This window comes from Cygnus atratus, chromosome 4, assembly GCF_013377495.2.
Source record: "Cygnus atratus isolate AKBS03 ecotype Queensland, Australia chromosome 4, CAtr_DNAZoo_HiC_assembly, whole genome shotgun sequence".
NCBI classification, from domain to species: domain Eukaryota; kingdom Metazoa; phylum Chordata; class Aves; order Anseriformes; family Anatidae; genus Cygnus; species Cygnus atratus.
The window spans coordinates 45453115-45470255 of NC_066365.1; the positions used below are offsets into that span (position 1 = coordinate 45453115).

The 17141-nt window shown below is 45.1% G+C and overlaps 1 protein-coding gene across 9 annotated transcripts in view; it reads left to right on the forward strand.

Annotated features, from left to right (window-relative positions):
- ARHGAP24 (Rho GTPase activating protein 24) overlaps positions 1-17141 on the forward strand; it is a 181239-nt gene that overhangs the window by 103260 nt on the left and 60838 nt on the right. The window contains exon 1 of one of the 9 annotated variants that reach the window (XM_035547716.2): positions 5766-5784. The exons of the other annotated variants lie outside the window; for them this stretch is intronic. The gene's annotated coding sequence lies outside the window, so the exon portion shown is untranslated. Of the gene's footprint in view, positions 1-5765; positions 5785-17141 lie in introns of those variants that run through there. 9 annotated transcript variants of the gene reach the window in all.

Below are 17141 nucleotides of genomic sequence, written 5' to 3' on the forward strand. Positions count from 1 at the left end.
TCCCGAACCCCTCTTTATGTGCAACATTTTGCTTTATTCCATAAGCAGGCGAGGGAAGGATATAATGCAGCTGAGTAAGGCAATATATAGGTCATGTCTCCTTTGTCAGGAAACTTTCTGCTTTGTGACCTGTGAGTTGCTAAAAGCGACAAAAGTGTATGGATGAGGAGGTCTTTTCAACACTGGGTAAAAAAGAAAGAAACCCTGAAAGCCTCATTCTGTTCTAAAGGGCTATTTATAGGAAGCTAAGGCAAAGAAGTATACCCTGGGGGGTGCGCAGAGTTTCTGTACATCTCGCTCTGGATAGCTGAAGTCTGAATGTAGTTCTTGGGCTGTTGTGCTCTGCGTGTGGTGAAAATCAGGGCCCAGACAGAGCAGACCATGCTGAAGGCACAGCATCGCTGCTGCACAGCATGCCGCTGTGCGGGGAAGGGACGGATCCTGCTTTGAGGCTGCTGGTGTAAAGCCTGGTAACTTGAGCTTCTGTGGAGGGGGCAGCATGTCCTGTTGAGACAGCCGTCATTCCTGTACTGGTTGTGGGATGCTGCTGACTCCGGCCTGAGCAAAAGGGAAAAAAGACTCCAACTGTGTTGTTGTGAACTGCTTTACCAGAAAAGTGGCATTTATTGGTAACACGATGTGATGCCCAGTTTTAAGGACCACCGAGGAACAAGGGCTGAAGCGGCAGTGAAAATCAGTTGCGCTTCCTGGTGCTCCATCCCACACGGAAAACCTCTTCCACCCTTTGGTACCTGGTTGATCACCTCAGCTGATGGTAGGCTGGCTCTCAGGAGCTGTCCGAGTTGTCAAGAAGCAGGGAGCAGTCTGGAGTAAGGAAGGCAAAGCCTTCATTTACTGAAGTCCTCGGCAGTTGTTCGATTTTCTTTACCAAGCACAGGATAGATAGGCAGGTGTAATAGTGAGGGCAGTCATGCAACAGCAAAATGGGTGAATGAGAATCAGTGGGTTAACTCTAGCTCATTTGATTGCTTTGATGTTTGTAGCTCATGTTTTCTTCTTCTGATCTTCCTGGAAAATAAAACTTTTTTTTTTTTTTTCCCAGTGGGTCAGTAGAAGGAAGGCCTTGACACAACTGTGTTTTCTTTTACTCATCTGACAGCAGATGAGTAATAAAAATACACCTGTCTTTGGAGAGCAGAGCTGCTCAGCTCCAGCGAGCTGTTACCTGTTCCCCAACTCCCCAGAGAAAGCTTCAAGCAAGGAAGGCTGCAGCAATGGCAACAGGTTCCTGTGGCCTTGAACTCTGCTGCCAGAGGATAGTTGTGCAGTTTTGAAACAGCAGTTACTGTTATTAAATTGCTTTGAATTCCTGCCTTGAGACTTTAGTGGGGGAGTTCTAACATGCAGTTGGCTGACACAGAGAGTCTGTGATAGATCATGATGGGGTGGGATAAGACAATACAAGCAAGAACAGGTGATCGCAGTATTCATTTAAAAACAGACAAAAATGGCACCGAAGTGAAGAGAGAGAGACCCACAGTCTGGCATGTGAACACTGGGAACCAAGTGGGGAACTTGAGGGCACCGTGTTACCTAAGGCTTGCAAAGATGCTGAAGCGTGAAGCCTTCAGCCTCTCCGTTTGCAGGCACCAGGACAGGATGTGTGTCTGGCAGGTATTGTTCTCTACAACAAACTGGAGTTGTGACTTTGCAGTGGGGACTGTTTGCCTCATCTCCTGTGGTTATTGCTGCCAGAACTGGAATGTGAGAGTGATGTAGTTGTTTAAATGAAATTTAAATCGATACAGCTGAGGTGACTCTTCCTCTGCTGTATACTATACAGTGTATAATGCCTTGTGTTCACAAATACTGTGTGTTTGTATTTATCTGATGATTTGTACATGTAAAAGATCATTTTGTAAGATATTTGAGCACTCATTTGTGTGTTGGCCATTCAGTACTTCCATGTCCTCCCAATAAAAATAACCCCAAAAGGAGGCAAACAGGCAACAGAGCAAGGCATTGCAAGCTGGAACCTCATGCCTGGCTTTGGATTCTTTAGATACTAAACATGTAGGACGTAATTTATTTTTAGCAAAGGAAATGCCTGGATATTTTTCAGCAGATGAAGCATTTTTTTCCAGGTATTGACTATTTTGAAAATATCAAAGTTTGAGATGACCTCAGTCCTGACAGCACTCAGTTACTAACATTGGCAGATGAATTCAGTGTTACGAGCTCTCCACCTTTCAAAAGCTTGCTTTCTTCAGGAGGAGAGAGAACACCACAAACCCTTCTGTTTCTTACCCCTTTTTCCTGTTGTCTGCCTGTGTTGTGTCTGCTGTGTTGCAGATGGAACCAGTGATCCTCCCGCACCTTACTCTGAACTAGGATAAGTCCATTTCTGTAAACAGGCAGGCAAGGCTTCAGGAGGACGGAGTGGAGCTGACCTTTAATTTTGGCAGCCTGTCTTCAGAGCCGGTGGTAGGATTCCCAGTGGTGGAGCACCTGCGCAGGGAAGTGTGTAAGCCTTTGCCTGTTTGGTTTTTGCCTAATTAATGTGACCAAAGTCACTGTGCAGCCGCAGTCTACACCAGGAAGCACTCACTGGCCCTAAGCAGTCAAGCTGCAGTACTGCATAGCTGATCACTTGCTGGAGCTGGAAGGCAAAACGCCGAGATGTCACTGCTGAAAACTGTCTTTGGTGCTCTGTTAGCTCCTAGTTTGTTGAGAACAGAATTGACAGGTGCTCACTGCCTGCGTGCATACCTTGTAATAGCAGCTTAAGGGTAAAAGCGTAGCGTTAGTCTAGAAAATGCAGTGCACCAAAGATCGACTTGCTTGCGGTAGGTACCTGAGCATTTTTAGTACAGAGATATCAGCATCACAAAAGCAGATGACAAGCATGTCCTTTTCCTGTAATCTGTAGGAGCGATGCCACTTGCCGTCGTTGCAGAATCAGTGCCGTGCTGTCTGTCCCTTTTGTTATGTGTGCCGTGGGGCTTCGGATACGTTTAATCTAGTTCAGTGCCTCCCAGCTCAATGATGTATTGGATCAGTTCTGGCTAATTCTGAGCGTAGTGTACACACTGAGTGCACTCAGAGTATTCTCTTACTGCAGCTGAAACCGTTTAGTTATGTAACTAAACTGAAAGAATCTGCTTAGATTTGTTTAGTGCTCTTCACATCTGGAGAACCAAGTCATTGTGTACTCAGTATAAAAGAAATAAGTGATTATATCTGGACCTGTGTGGAGTCCAGCAGATTGCTCTCTTGCTTCCCCTCCACCGATCACTTGTACATCTGGTGAATCAAAATGAGGTTTCTAAAGTGAGTTTTGAAAAAGTCTTGAGCAGCGGCCCTGAAGTACAGCTTGCCCTGGGGCGGATGGCAGCCAGCTGGCGTCGAGGCGGCCCCGTCTCGCTCCCCCTGCCCGCTGCAGGTCACAGGGTTGCACGGAGCAGCTTCCTGCTGCTGCAGGCACAACAGGCATTAACGGGGAATGGCTCTTCCATGTAGAAACCGCTGCGGCAGCGTAATCTTTGTCTGGGGCTGTTTAGGCAGCAGCCTGAGCTGCCCTAATGGAAATAAAACATACGTTGGGCCAGTGGAGGAGAGTGACGCAGCTACGGCCCGTTAGCGGTGGAAGGTGGGGCTGTGCCGGGACAAACCAGCGTCTCCTGCGATCCTGACAAACGGGCAAGGAGCCTGGGAGTTGAGAGGAGCAGCAGCAGTGAGGAGCAGAGGTACTCCGTGTGCTCTTTGCTTTTGTCCCGGGCGAGAAAAGGGAGACACGGCGGTTAAGAGGGATGTTGTGTTTGTGATGAAGGGGGCAAATCCCTTTTTCAAAATATGCCAAAAGCTACAAGTTGACCCAGGGTAAAGAGCAGATGAAATTTGTGGCATTTCTGTCTGAATGTGTTCGTCAACACTGCGACTTGTAGTCGTACAAAGATACTGACATCTAAGCAGCTTATACTGGAATTTGTTAGTATATACTGGAATCTGTTTGCAGAATCCTGCATCCACTGAAACTTTCTGTAGCGTGAAAATTTCAACTTCGAGTTGGTCGGTGTGAGCACAGAAGCTGTGGCTGTAATGCACCTCCAGCAGGAGGGCAGAGAAATCCTTCCAGCTGAGAAATTTCCATTGTGTCAGTAGTAGGAAAGCCTGTGTGTATGTCAGCATGTGCTATGAATAACTCCCAGCGCTCCTGATAGAAGGGAGTTCTTATTTCTAGGTAATGTAAATAGAAATGATTTTTCTTTCCTAGAGAGAATGGTTTCAGTAAATCCTACAAGAAGGCAGGATTATTTGGGCAGGTGGTTTTTCCTGCCATCAAAAATGACCAGGGACTAAGGAAAAAACTCTCTTTCTTAAAATAAGATCAGAATTAATGCGTATTAAGAATGTGTTGCAGGCATGCCGGCTGTACAGTGGTAGCTGTTACACACTGCAGCAGTAGAGAACTGTGGTATTTTTAGAAGTTTTCAGCAAACAGCAGCATTAATGTAACCATTGTGCTTCATTCCCGTGTCACTTTGGCAGCCGTTTCCAGTATAAGCAAACAGGGAAGTTTTCCTTGTCATCTACCACCCAGGGAAGCATTTGTGTGTTAACACAAGTCAAGGTGGCGCTCACGGATCCTTTCTGCAGTCCAGCTTTATTCTCTATTTTGGCTTGCACTGGGAGACGCATCATCGGTAGGAGGTGGTAGATAATCGCTCATCAGGGGATGCGGACGGGGAGTGGTGTTGGGGCAGTGGGATGGGATGTCCTTTCAGGGTGCTTTCCACCCCGCTGCCACAGGGCTGGGCCTCACCCAGATCACGTTATCTTGCTCCAGAAAGGCAAGGGGAGGAGAAAATGTCTGTGCTTTACTCCGGAACCTTTTAGAAAACAGCTGCTCCCCTGAATCAGGAGGGAGAGTTGCTTCCCTGGGTCTGCTTTTGCTCTCAGTTAAATCAATGGAAGGGGAATAGAAAATGGATTTTGAGGAGTGCAATACTGTACTGCTGTATGCTGTTGCACAGTGTTGTTTTCTCTGAAGCCAGTTAGCAGAATGGTTTTGGTTGGTTTTGGTTTGTTTAAGCACAAAATTGTAAACTTCCTCTTGCGAGCATGAAGTCTAAAAGGATAAAATGAGGATCGAGTCCATTTCATTGCGAGCAAAGTGTAACAGTGAGCTTTAATCTCCAACACTAACATTCACACTGAGATTAGGGTTAATGTGGAGGCAGAAGAAAAATTGCAAAAATACCCAGCTTCTCATGTCAGACACTTCATAAAAAGAGCTACATTTAAAAAAAAATGTAGGCCTACTATGAGAGAAGTTTTTAATGAAGCAGAAACAGAGATGCTCAGATTTGAAATGAATGAGGTAAAGAAGAAATATAAGATAAAGTGCTATTCTAGTAAATATACAGGGGAAATGGTATACTAAAATGTGGAAGTACTCAAGGGTATCCTGAAATACAGCTCTGAGGAAAAAGCGAGCAATGTAATTCAGGAAAGAAATTTGGATTTATTGTGATTGTCTCTCGGAATATGACCCAAGAAATATTGGATGGTTTATTTGTGCCACCTCTTTCTTACAGTGCTGTCAATCTTTTTATCTGAGTAGAGCAGTTCAAGAGATTGGAGCTGCTAGAGGAAAAGCCCAGGAGAATAAGCTGGAAGGAGTGACTGCATCTGTATTGCTTCTGACCCTGCATGTACCAAAGGCTGGGAGAGCATCGGTTCCAGGAGCTGGCCAAAAGCAGAGCTCCCGAAGGGAGGCAGGGGATGAACTGCGAGTGACGGACAGCTTTTCAGGGATTGCAGGTGTGGTGTTTGGTATAACTTGAGCAAAAGGGCATGCGGTGGGCAGGAAGAAGTTAGAGGCGATTCTCATTCAATGATCTGTGGTATCTTTCTCTAGTTCTGGATAGAAAAAACACTCCTTACTTGCAATGGCAAAATTCCTTCTTTTTTTCCCCTTCTGACTTCCTGGTTTCCCTTACCTCTGTGTCTGTAGTGTCATGTAGTGTGGCTGCATGCTGTAGCTCACCTGTTCTTCTAGGAGCAGGAGGGACTTGCCCAAGATTCTGGTTTTCTGGTTTTGGCTGCATAAACGATGTAGCCTAAACAGTTTGGTAACTATTGCAAGGCTGAGCTTAAATGTGCAGTGCATGGGCCAGCAAATGTACTGCTTTGCTGTAGACCTGCTCACAAAATGCGCTTCCCTTTCTGTTTGTGGGGCCTTTTGAGCCGTAGCATCATAAAAACCCCACGTCCACCAAATGCATTTGTTTGTCGCTGAGAATTGTTAATGCCTCATTTTTGTCATAGCTTGACTGTGCTATCTGGGGCCGATTAGGGGTGCCTGGTACAGAGGATGACCTTTGTAGCACCTGCACATCGTAACTTTCTGCCCCTTTCCCCACTTTCTGGGATATAAATTCCTTGGTTCGTGTTCATGTGACTTGGGGCAGGGGCTCATGCTCAGGACCTTACCGTTCACCGTGGCTTCACAGGAGAAATGTGAACTTGATGAGCGTCTGTGACCTTTCTGTCCCTGGCCATGAAAATCTCTTCATTGTATGCGGCTGCTTGTACGGCAGCTTGGTGTTTGCCTCCCCGAAACATGTCAGGGATTAACCTTTTGCTGAAGCAAATTCCAGAAACAAAACCTGCCAGCCAGCACAGACTGCCCATTGCCACCATTCTCCTTCCTGGGCTGCGTCTGCCCCTGGCCTGGGACTCCGTTTGTTTTTTTGCAAATAAAAACATCTGCCTTTCCCCAGTGAAAGCAGCACTTGAATGAGGTTCTTGGAGACCTTCTGCACTTTCCCTTGAAATCTAAATTTACCCAGGGACAGAGATTATTTTAGAAGAGCAGGAGCGAGAAAATGATGCCTTTGTTCTGAAGACTGAGAGAGCAGTCTGGTGGTTGTGTTAAAATGCCTGCGCCCTTAATTAATATTGACTGACATTGCTCAGAACAGAATGGTTATATTATGTGCTGTGGCTGAGGGGATGGTGAAAAACGGGCAGGAGTTATCAGGTAGGCTTCAGACCTGGCTGTCATCACTGCTGTGTTTCCCTTTGGCTTCTAAATCCTTTCCCTGTTTGTTTAAAGAGTAATTCATAAAACAGCTTTCCGTCTGGAAGCTTGTTTTGTAGTTGTAAAAATCTGTCTTTCCGTTCCCAGCTGAAGAACTTTGAGAAAATGCAAGAGATGGAAGACTGCAATAATACCAAAGTGTGAATTAGTTGGAAATAAATATTTTGAAGGGGATTAAATACTGCCTTTGGGCTGGGGACAGTCTCCCTGTGGCGGAGAGTGACAGATGCATGCCTGACACCCTCAGGACAAGGCCTCTGTGTGGGAACGGGTGGAGGAGTGAAAGGAGAAACACGGCCCAGAGAAGCTTTTACTGCCCAAGGGAGCCTCAGACAGGCAAGCACAGACAATGAGGAAGAGCAGAGGGGAAAGGGCTGCGCTGTGTTTGCTCTGGAGGTTGGTCAGTCTGTCCGAGTGCCAGGATTTACGGCCCCGGTGCTGTGGAGCAGCCCTTTGGGCTCCTGTAACCTCTAAGAAGTGTCCCCCAAACAAACAGTGGCAGCACTGGCCTCTGGAGCTCAGCTGGCAAGCGATGCTGAAGCAAAGCTTAGGGTAAGGGAATGGTGTTGGTATTTCTATATTGGTAAGTTTTCATTTTTGCGCCTTTTCTGTGTAACTTTTCGAACACGACTGCCTTGGCATGTGGAGTGTGGAAAGTAGGCATGCTTTGTGTATTTTCTCCGGCGTCAGGAATGCAGGGATGATGGTGTTAGAGGTGGGGAAGTCAAGACAAGCCAGGGAGTGCCAGGGATTGGGATCCAAACATCTGGGGCTGAGCTGCCCCAGCAAGTACCAAAAAAAGGAGAAGCCTCAGCATAGGGATGATGCTCAGTGGCAGAAGCTAGGCAATGGACTGACGCAGCCGACCGGGAGCAAATGCTTTACAGCATGGATAGGTAACATTTCAGAATGCATCACTTGCTTTCTAAATATCTTACCTGAATGTAACAACGCATGTAAAGGTGCATGCAGCTCGCTACCAGCTTGGGCAGAGGTAGTATCCAAGTATAAGACTTCCAAATAAAAATCACCAGTTTGGGTATTAAACAGTAGTTCACAATTATTCATTTTCCACCCCAGAGATCATGCATTTCTTTTCGGTTTGGCTATTTGATGTACATTGAGATCAAAGCTGTGAGAGCAGCAACATTCGTTTGCATTACGAACGAAAAAGATTTTAAATGACTGTTTGGAAACATGCAGAACTCAGCTCAGCTTTCAAGCTGGCACTGAACTTACTGACCTAGGTCAAGAAACTGGGCTGTGTTTTACAGGCTTGAGCCCAGGCAGAATCTGCTGGCCGGGGAAGCTGCCGTCGCCATTTCCTGCTGTTGGGAATCCTTGGTTAAACCCAACAACGTGAAAAGCTCTGCCTGGATCTGTGCAGTGGCAGACCACAGAAATTGCTGCTGCTCTTTGTGCCTTCTATCTAATTGCCCAGATTACATATTTAGTTGCCCATCTTAATGACTTGTTACTAAAATTACAAAACACCAGAGTACAAAATGAGTGAAATACTGCAATTGGCAGCTCTATCCCAGGTAATGTGTTGCCATGGCATCAAACGGAACCAGCAGCGGCCAGTGTGCTGTAGGCAGGTTATCAGTGTGGTGCTGAACGTTTAAATTACGTGTTTACTCTTGTTTTACTCTGCTCAGTGATACGAGTGTACCTGGAGGAGAGCAGAAGAGCAGACGGCGTCCGGTGCCGCAGGGAGCCGTGCACGTGCTGCCGGCACTGCCTGTAGCCACGGAGAGGCTTCAGAGATGACCGTGATGGCGCAGTTGTTGCAGGCAGCACAGGCCAAATTTCTAACACTGAAAAGTGAGAAAAAGCATTTTCTGTTAACTGATGCTGTGGTAAAACAGGGCCAGACAGCTTGTTTGGTATTCTTAGTAGACTGAAGCTATATGTGAAGCTCACTTGAATACACCGAATGGTTCAGGTAAAAAACAAAAACAAAAAACATGGATTTTGTTTGATTTGTCAAAAAATAGTTGATTGGAGGTTCTTTTCCTGTTGAAAGAATCTTATCTTGCTTTTAAAATCATCAAGAATGCTGTTGAGATATGGCATAAGAGGAAAATACTTTTGTATTGGGTTACCATATATTTTTGCTGCTCTGAAAAGAACCTTTCCAGTTTTGTTTTACCCGGAAAGCCAAAAGCCTTGTCATCTTGAGTTGGTGAAATGACTTTTTTGTTTTCTTTGGCCAGTACTCCGCAAACTCGCTCACTCACGTAGCTATAAATAAGGATACCATAATATTTTCATATCTACACGCTTTGATTTATAGCAGCAGCTAAAGAAAACAACTGCTTTTCCAGTCCATGGCAAACTGCCGAAAAATATGCTCACATATGCGTCTTTTCCTTTCTTAATTGACTTGCACACATGACAGAAAAATCCTGATGGTATGAAAATGTGTATTGCCTTTGGGCCACAGCCCATGACAGATATTCAAAAAACGAGATTTATGTGGGGATCACAACCGTTTGTTTAAAAAGGTTTTCATACGCAACAATAACACCAGCAGGGGTCCCTCAGACTCCCCTGTGACACGGAGCAGACGGAGTCGCGAGCCATGGGGTGAGCTAAGGAAATGCTGACCTTCCCATCCTCACTCTCTGCCCTGGCCAAGAGCAGGTTCAATCAGCAGCAGACCTGGCTGCTGCAGCTGCTGGGCTGACGGCTGTTGGTTTTCCTGTCTGAAGCACAGCTTCCCTCACCGTCCCTGGCCATGCCTGAGCGAGGGACACAGCCCGTGGGACTGGGCTGCCCTCTCCTAAGGGCTCCCTCTGTGTTGCCTCTGTGGCCAGCGTGTTGCAGGGGGCTCGATGACCATGTTTACCCTTCCATCTCCCTGTAGGAGCCTGTTGCTTTTTGCTGGCTGGCTGGACTGGTGAGGCATTTCAAAAAACACAAACACAACCATCTTGTGCGTCACAGGTCACATCTTGTCTGCAGAGAACTAGTTCTCAGAGCCTGGGGCAGGCGGTTGACACCAGGCCGAAGGCACTTGTGCTGCTAAACATAATCGATAGAGCAGAAGGCTTTGCTAGGGAAGGGCTGTTTGTTTTTTTTTTTTTTGTTTATTTGTTTTTAGGAAAGCAGAGGTTTGTTTCTTGACTCTTCTTCTGAAGCAGCAGATGATGTGACTTGATGAAAATGAGATGGCACTGTTTCAAGGATAGCACAGATGTGATGCATTCCTTTAATCTGTGTACCCCTACAGGGAATGAACAACTTCTCTGCTAAGTGTACGGCTGCCTGTGCAGAGTTGCCACCAGGCAAAGGCTTCTGCCATTCAGAAATGGCTGTAGCTGCTTCTGGTGCTTCCCTTCCTATTGCTCCAGGAGCACCAATGGCGTTTGCCAAGGCCGTTGGGCGAGCCCTGGCTCCGTTTTCTTGTTTGTGTGACTAGCAGCTTGGCATCTGCCAGCAGCTACAGTCCTCACCTCCCCGTAACTGGCTTTTATTAATCTTCCACAGATATATGTGCATTACAGAAAGTAGCTGCGAGCCAAAGCTAAGCTGAGGCAGGAGTTGCTGTCATGGTGAGAGCTGAGACTTAAGTCTCACATCCCCTTCTCCTGCACGATGCTTTTAACGTGAACCCTTAGACCAAGTGTTACGTGAAAAACAGTGGAGTCTCAGGGCTCAAAGTCCACATTGGGATCCCAGCTCCACTGAAGCATCTCCAGGGGAAAGGGCTCATATACTATGTTCTGGTCCAGGGCAATCACTAATGAAAAAGCTTCGCTTGGGTAGCTGCTGCCTTTCTCTCTCTGTGATTTTGTCTGCCTCGATACTCGTTGTCCGTGTTGCTGCGGCTGTGCCGGCACGATGCCGCCTGCCCTGCAGGAGCTCATGAAAAGAAGCGGCTGCCTTTCCGCTCTGTTATTAAAATATGGCAGGGGTGCTCAGCAACCTGGAAGGCCTGTGTTTTCTAATAAATGTAAGTCTGTAGTAGCTGGCTGTTTAGCAGTTCTCCATGCCTTTTTGCTATAGTAGTTGTGGTGGTTATTAATGCCTTCTGCGGGTGCTGAGAACAGAGCTGCTGTCATTCAGAAGCAGTCCCTGAGGCAGCCCTGGCTATTTATCCTGCTTTAGAAGTCTGTATTTAGGAGGAACATCTCCAGTGAAAGCCCATCAAGCTGCAGAAACATTGCTGCTGATGGAAGCAGCAGTCTGCCCACTTAACTTGTGACTGGGGGTGTTTCCCTGGGGTGTCCCTGGGAATACACGGTGCCATTATAGCTGCTGTTTGCATGGAGAGAGGAGAAGGCTGCCTCCTGCAAAAGCTGTTGCCATAGCAGCTGTGTGCTTCAAGAACCGCTTCTAATACCATCTGGACATGTGATGCCATAAGGGTTAAATGCAGTACAAAACATTTGATTTAAGAGCCAACATACCTGGGCCTTATGCTAGGCCACGAGCATAACTGGAATCAAGCCTTGGGGGCCAGCTCTCCTTGTCCAAGCATCTCCACACTCATCGCATCCTCAGCAAATAGGCATTTCGTGTTCAGCAGTGCTTGTTGTAAGTGGATTTGTGTACCCAAGTTTAGAAAACAAAACAAAACACACCACCAGTGGTGACTTTTACCGCAGTCTAGGAGAGTGTGTGAGTCTGCACTTACTTCCTGTGCCTGGGCATATTTTAACCTGAAGAAGAACTTAGGAAGTTTTAATGATGCAATGGGGCTAAGTTGAAGAATGAGCCACCGTTAACTTCCCAATGGACTTTTTAAAAAAAATTCTGTGCCTCACCTGATACCTAATTTCTACCTATTGGGAGAAAGAATTTCAGTTCACACTGTGTTTTCATTCTCCTCTTACCGCATTAGCATGAAAAATGGTAAAATGTCATTTGCTTGAATAAATATTTTACATTCTCATTCTCCATGCATATTGTCTAAACAAATCAAAAATTCTTAAGATTGTAATAGCCTAATTTTCCTGAAGTCCTTCTGTGAATCTGGAATGAGAGCTTGAGCGAGCAGGGAGGAGGAAAAACCATTTTTTTCAGGAACTTGCAGCTCTTGGCATAAATTGCAAAATACAAGCTCAGGGCCATAAATCCTGCGGGTACCCCCATTGCCCTGGGAGTCCCAGTGCAGTGCTGGCTTACATTACGAGTAAAATCCTTGTCAAAACACAAGTGTCATCTGTAGCTGACTAACGGGGCAGAGGGCTCCTTGGTGTTCCAGGTCCCACTTTGGGCTAGGGACCACGCACGCTGTTTCCCGTCAGCCTCAGTTGCCATGAAATGTGAATTCAGCTCAGCTATGTCTGTCAGAGTGGTGCAGAGCAGGCAGTAAGAAAAGTGCTGCCTTACAGAGCCACACAGCCTGCTTCCCCACCACAGCCGGGTACTGGTTTTAGGGGACTAGTGCAATAGTTACGGCTGTTCGTATTTTTCCAGAGACTTTAAATGCCTGCCACCCCACTCATCGGCTCCTCCTCTGATCTCACAATTTGCCAACTGTATTAGCTATATGCTTTTTTCTTACAACTATATCAAAGGAAATTAAATTTGTAATTCCATCTCATTTCTCTTCAGTCATTACGCTACGCCACTGTGCGCTCAAGGTTTTATGTTACCAAGTCCCACTCCTAAATTATAGGCACAGTATGTCGAGTGGGAAGTATCAGTCTTGATAGGTATTGCAGTCACTGTGCAATAATATTAATAAACCTGTCACGTCAATATCCAGGGAAGGCTTTTAATCTGTGGTCTTCCTACAAGAATTTAGTATGGCAATTATATTAATTAAAACGAGTGGTAAAATGTTTATTAACCATTGGTAAAGCCTTGAAAGATGATTGCACCCCAACTGACAATGCTGCCTTGGTACATTTTAACATGCACTTTAGATGGACTGAAGGCTGGAATTGCATCTAAGAGAATGAGCTCCGAAGACTGCAAGAGGCAAGCTCCTCTTTAATAACTTATGGTCTAAATTCTGCTTTCTTACATTATAAGCTGTGGATGTCAGTGCTGTCTTCGTAGTTGGATCCCTGCTGCCCTCTAGGAATTTTTATAATGAAATATTGTCAGCAGTACTGCTATACCTGTATCACAAGCTGTGGATTCCTTTATTAATGTTCAGTCATAACGCTATTGAAAATCCTTCAGATTTCTGCAGGGACTGCTGAATTACCATATCTTATTTTTATAAAGACCTTCAGGATTTCTGCAAAGCCTCTCTATTACTGCAGAGTTCTTTAAGGCATTGGCAAGGAAATGACAAAGTTCCTTGAAAATAAACTGAGAATTAAATAAGCTTTTCATCTGGGCTTACCCTTGCCTGTTGGCAGACAGGTCGTAGCAGTAGAGAGATGGTGTGCGGCGCATCTAATAGAAACATAATTTATATCATTAGAAAGGTTTTCTACCCTAAATAGCCCTTAGGCAGGATATTTAGCAGGTGGTGGGCTTACCTGCTCTATATGATATAATGAGAGGTAGATACAAAGCAAATCCCTGATGACAAACAAAGTTTTATTAAGAACTGGCATTTTTTAACTCTGATGGCAATTAGGATTACTATTGATGCCCTAGTATCTTTTCTTTTACATCTTTTTAATTATTAAGTAATTGTGGTGGTTGAATGCTGATTGCTTAGCTAGGGTTAGTCTAGAGAAAATGCCTAAGCCTGAACAGTGGAATATCCTGAAAGGTCCTTTTTAAAGGATTAAAAGTTTCAGTTTATATTAATAATGTTTGTGTTTGTTTCAGGATAGATACCCAACTGGCTATTTAAAAAAAACTTGCTTTAATATTTAGACAGCAGGAGAAAAAACAACCTCAGTTCTGGTAGCCTGACAGGTGACTTTCAAATGTTTGAGAAAGGAAACAGGAGAGAGATTTACTGTTTTATCATTAGTTAAAAGATTAGCTTGCAGAAGCCTGCTGCTGCCATGTTTGGACCAGTTTAACCCTATTGTTTCTCAGAGGAAATATTCTGGATTTGCACCTTGCTTTGGGGTTAAAATTGGCCGGTTGCTTTTTGTGTAGTATCATAACATATCTGTCATCATATGTGACAAAGTGTTGATCTAGAAGCACATATTTCTATCTGTACTTTCTAATTGATGAAACTGATGTCTGAGGTGAAATACGGAGCTAAAGATCGTGCTTAGTAGAGGCACCATGTAGTGAAATTAGGGATTCAATTTGCTGCAGTCTGATTTACACAAGGGAAAACATTAGTACCGACTATAGTGTGTGTGTGTATATATATATATATATATATATATATATACACACACTATACTATATATATATAGTATATATATAATCTCAAATAGAGTGTTGGTAAAACACAAAATACCTTTTGCTGTTACTAGGTGTCCCTGAAAGCCCTTAATTTTGCATTTCACTTCCGTCAGCTGGCTCAGTCGGCATGTAAGGTTGTTACAGTGAGGGAACTTGTTTGCTGAGGAGCAGAAATCCCAGCACCTTTTCGAGCAGCTGGGCCAGGTCTGCAAGGCTTGCGTGGATGGAGCAGCAGCCTCCGTGGACAAACCATGCACCTGGCACACCATGGGGAATGGCTCACAGGCTTATGGCTGTCCTTTTGGTAGGATCCTTTGAATTTCCTTCCCCGGATTCCCGCCCCCCCCCCCCCCCCCCCGTTGCTGTGTAGCATCACTGCAGTCTCTGGTTCCTTGGGATACAGTAGGGTTAGGCACGTGTCTGCTGAAACTGCAGGGTTTTTGTTTTGTTTTGTTTTGAAATACTGCCAGCATGTGATGTTTCACACAGCTCAGCAGTTCTCTACCCGTCCCTAGGTGTCTCAGAAAGTGCTGTGCCTGACTTACTCTTTCAGACTTCACGTGCTAACATCACTGGGTGTCTGCCCTTTCTTTGGGTTAGAGGCTTGTGGATGGTGCTGCCACATCTCGCACGTGAGCAGGGATTTTAATGCCTCAGGTGCCTGTGCCTGTGCCCTCCCACTGGGGTGTTTCAGTCGCGTTTGTGCTTTTTAGGGGGACAAGGACCATTCTCTAGCTTTGACTAAAAGCAAAGCAGCAAATTGTAGCCGATTGCTGCTAGGCAGGCACAGCTTGCCGGAGTCCTCAAGTGTGTCCTTCAGGAAACGCAGGGGCCTAAATGCCACCACTTACTGTTGGTGCAGAAGGGGCCAGATGCTTATCTCATTGGGGCTGATACCTGAGGCTTTTGTTCTCAAGGATGAAGTTAATGCTGCCCCTGATAAGTGGCATTCTCCTTCTGTTGCGTGGCTGCTGGACTCCCCAGAGGGGGACGAGGTAGGAAGGACAAACAGCAGAGCAGCTCAGCCGCTGTTGATTCAATAGCGGTCAGCCCTCCTCTTGAAACTGGACCCTGGAGCTCAGAATGGGACTGAGGTTCCCAGCAGGGAACTGAGTTTGCAATGCCTCCATTGTAAACAAAGAGCGTTCAACAGGCTCAGGAAGAACTGCTGAGTCTGGTCTTTGGGCGATTTGCAGTGACATTTATGCCTATAATTGCGTTCATTTCTCTGGTGGAGGGCAGAAGCTATTCTTTGGGTTTAGCCAGGGTTTCTGTTGCTGGTTGGGACTTCTTTTCTATTTTTATGAACGTAATGCTTAATTGTGGATGCTTAATCTCAAATAGAGATTATTTGTGTATGGTCATAAATATGGAAAGATTTGCAAAGCTCTTGAATTAAATGTTTCAGATTTTATCTTTGACCCTTTGCAGATGTCGCGACAAAAAATAGCTATTGACTTTGTTTGCAGGAGTAGATACAAGTCTCATCGTTAGCCTGTACTGCATATCCATATAACAGCCTCCTTGCTTTTCCAGGACATTGAACTTCTGGTGATGCCACTTGGGGAAACTACTGCAGGTGTGTGCAGCAGTGTGTTCAGCGTGCCAGGTGCAGAAAGGAGAGGGCATTTCTTTGGTAGATGGATTCAAATGCCGTCATCTGGTTTACAGGATGGTGGTATACTTGCTATTTGTTAGTTAATGTTTCCAAATACTTTACCTTTTGAAATTTTATTAATCTAATTTTCTGTTCTTTGATTAGCCTCTCCTAAATTTCTCATGCAGCGTAGCTTCCAGGTTCTGGCCTTTACTAATGACCAATAAATTACTGGTTCCCAGAACCTGGCTCAGAGACTTAGCAATTTCTGCTGCATCTCTGCCAAAAGTGAGTATTAGTTCACTTTATGGAGTCAGTGGTCAGGATCGGCAACTCCTTTGCCCTTAAATTATCAGTTCAGGGACAAAATACAGAGGAAGTAGGCTGGGGAATAGAAAGCATATTTGGCTAATTTAATTGTTTATTTTCTTAAATAAAGGCTCTCTGCACTTGCCCAGGTTAGAAAATGAAAGGCTGTCTTTTAGGACTCGAGCCAGAAATGTGTTCTTTCTCCCTTCCCCAAATGCAGCCTGGGAACAATTTCAGCATAGTTTGTTCTCAAAGATCATTTGGTTTTTCAGAATGTTTGGCTGTTGCAAATCCCATGGTTTCTGTAGACTGGTTCCTTTTCACAGTAAGGTTTTTGGGCTTACAGGATGCTTGTTATATAGCTGATACTGCATACACTGAGATAACCAAAATGGGTAGTATTTCGTTCCTTAAAAAAAAAAAAAAAACACACAAAATACCTACCGATGATATTGTAGATGATAGCTACATTTCAATTCCGAGACCTGCTGCTTACCCCCAAAATAAGTATATTACTCTCAGCTAGTTGAAGTGCTTCACCTCCAAATGTTACCATCAAAAATATGGGTTTGCTTTGAATAGCCTGTGGTGCAAATGGCATGAACCTTCTCATTTCTTTTCTAACCCTGTATATGGTATAGGATTTACATTTTTGTTGAAGTGTGATCAAACAGTATAGTTGTTCCCTAATGGACTTGTGTATTGTTAACCCAGCACTGCAGTCAGTCTTCCCCCTTTACCTTCCAGTGTGGTTTTTGCACCTCCAGGCACCCAACAGAAATCTCCATTCAACACGGAGGAATACTTGAAGCCATTCTACCCTTCCTCAATCTTGTCTAATGAGTGGCTACGTTTGGCAGGTTAAAAATGTCTTTCAAAATAATT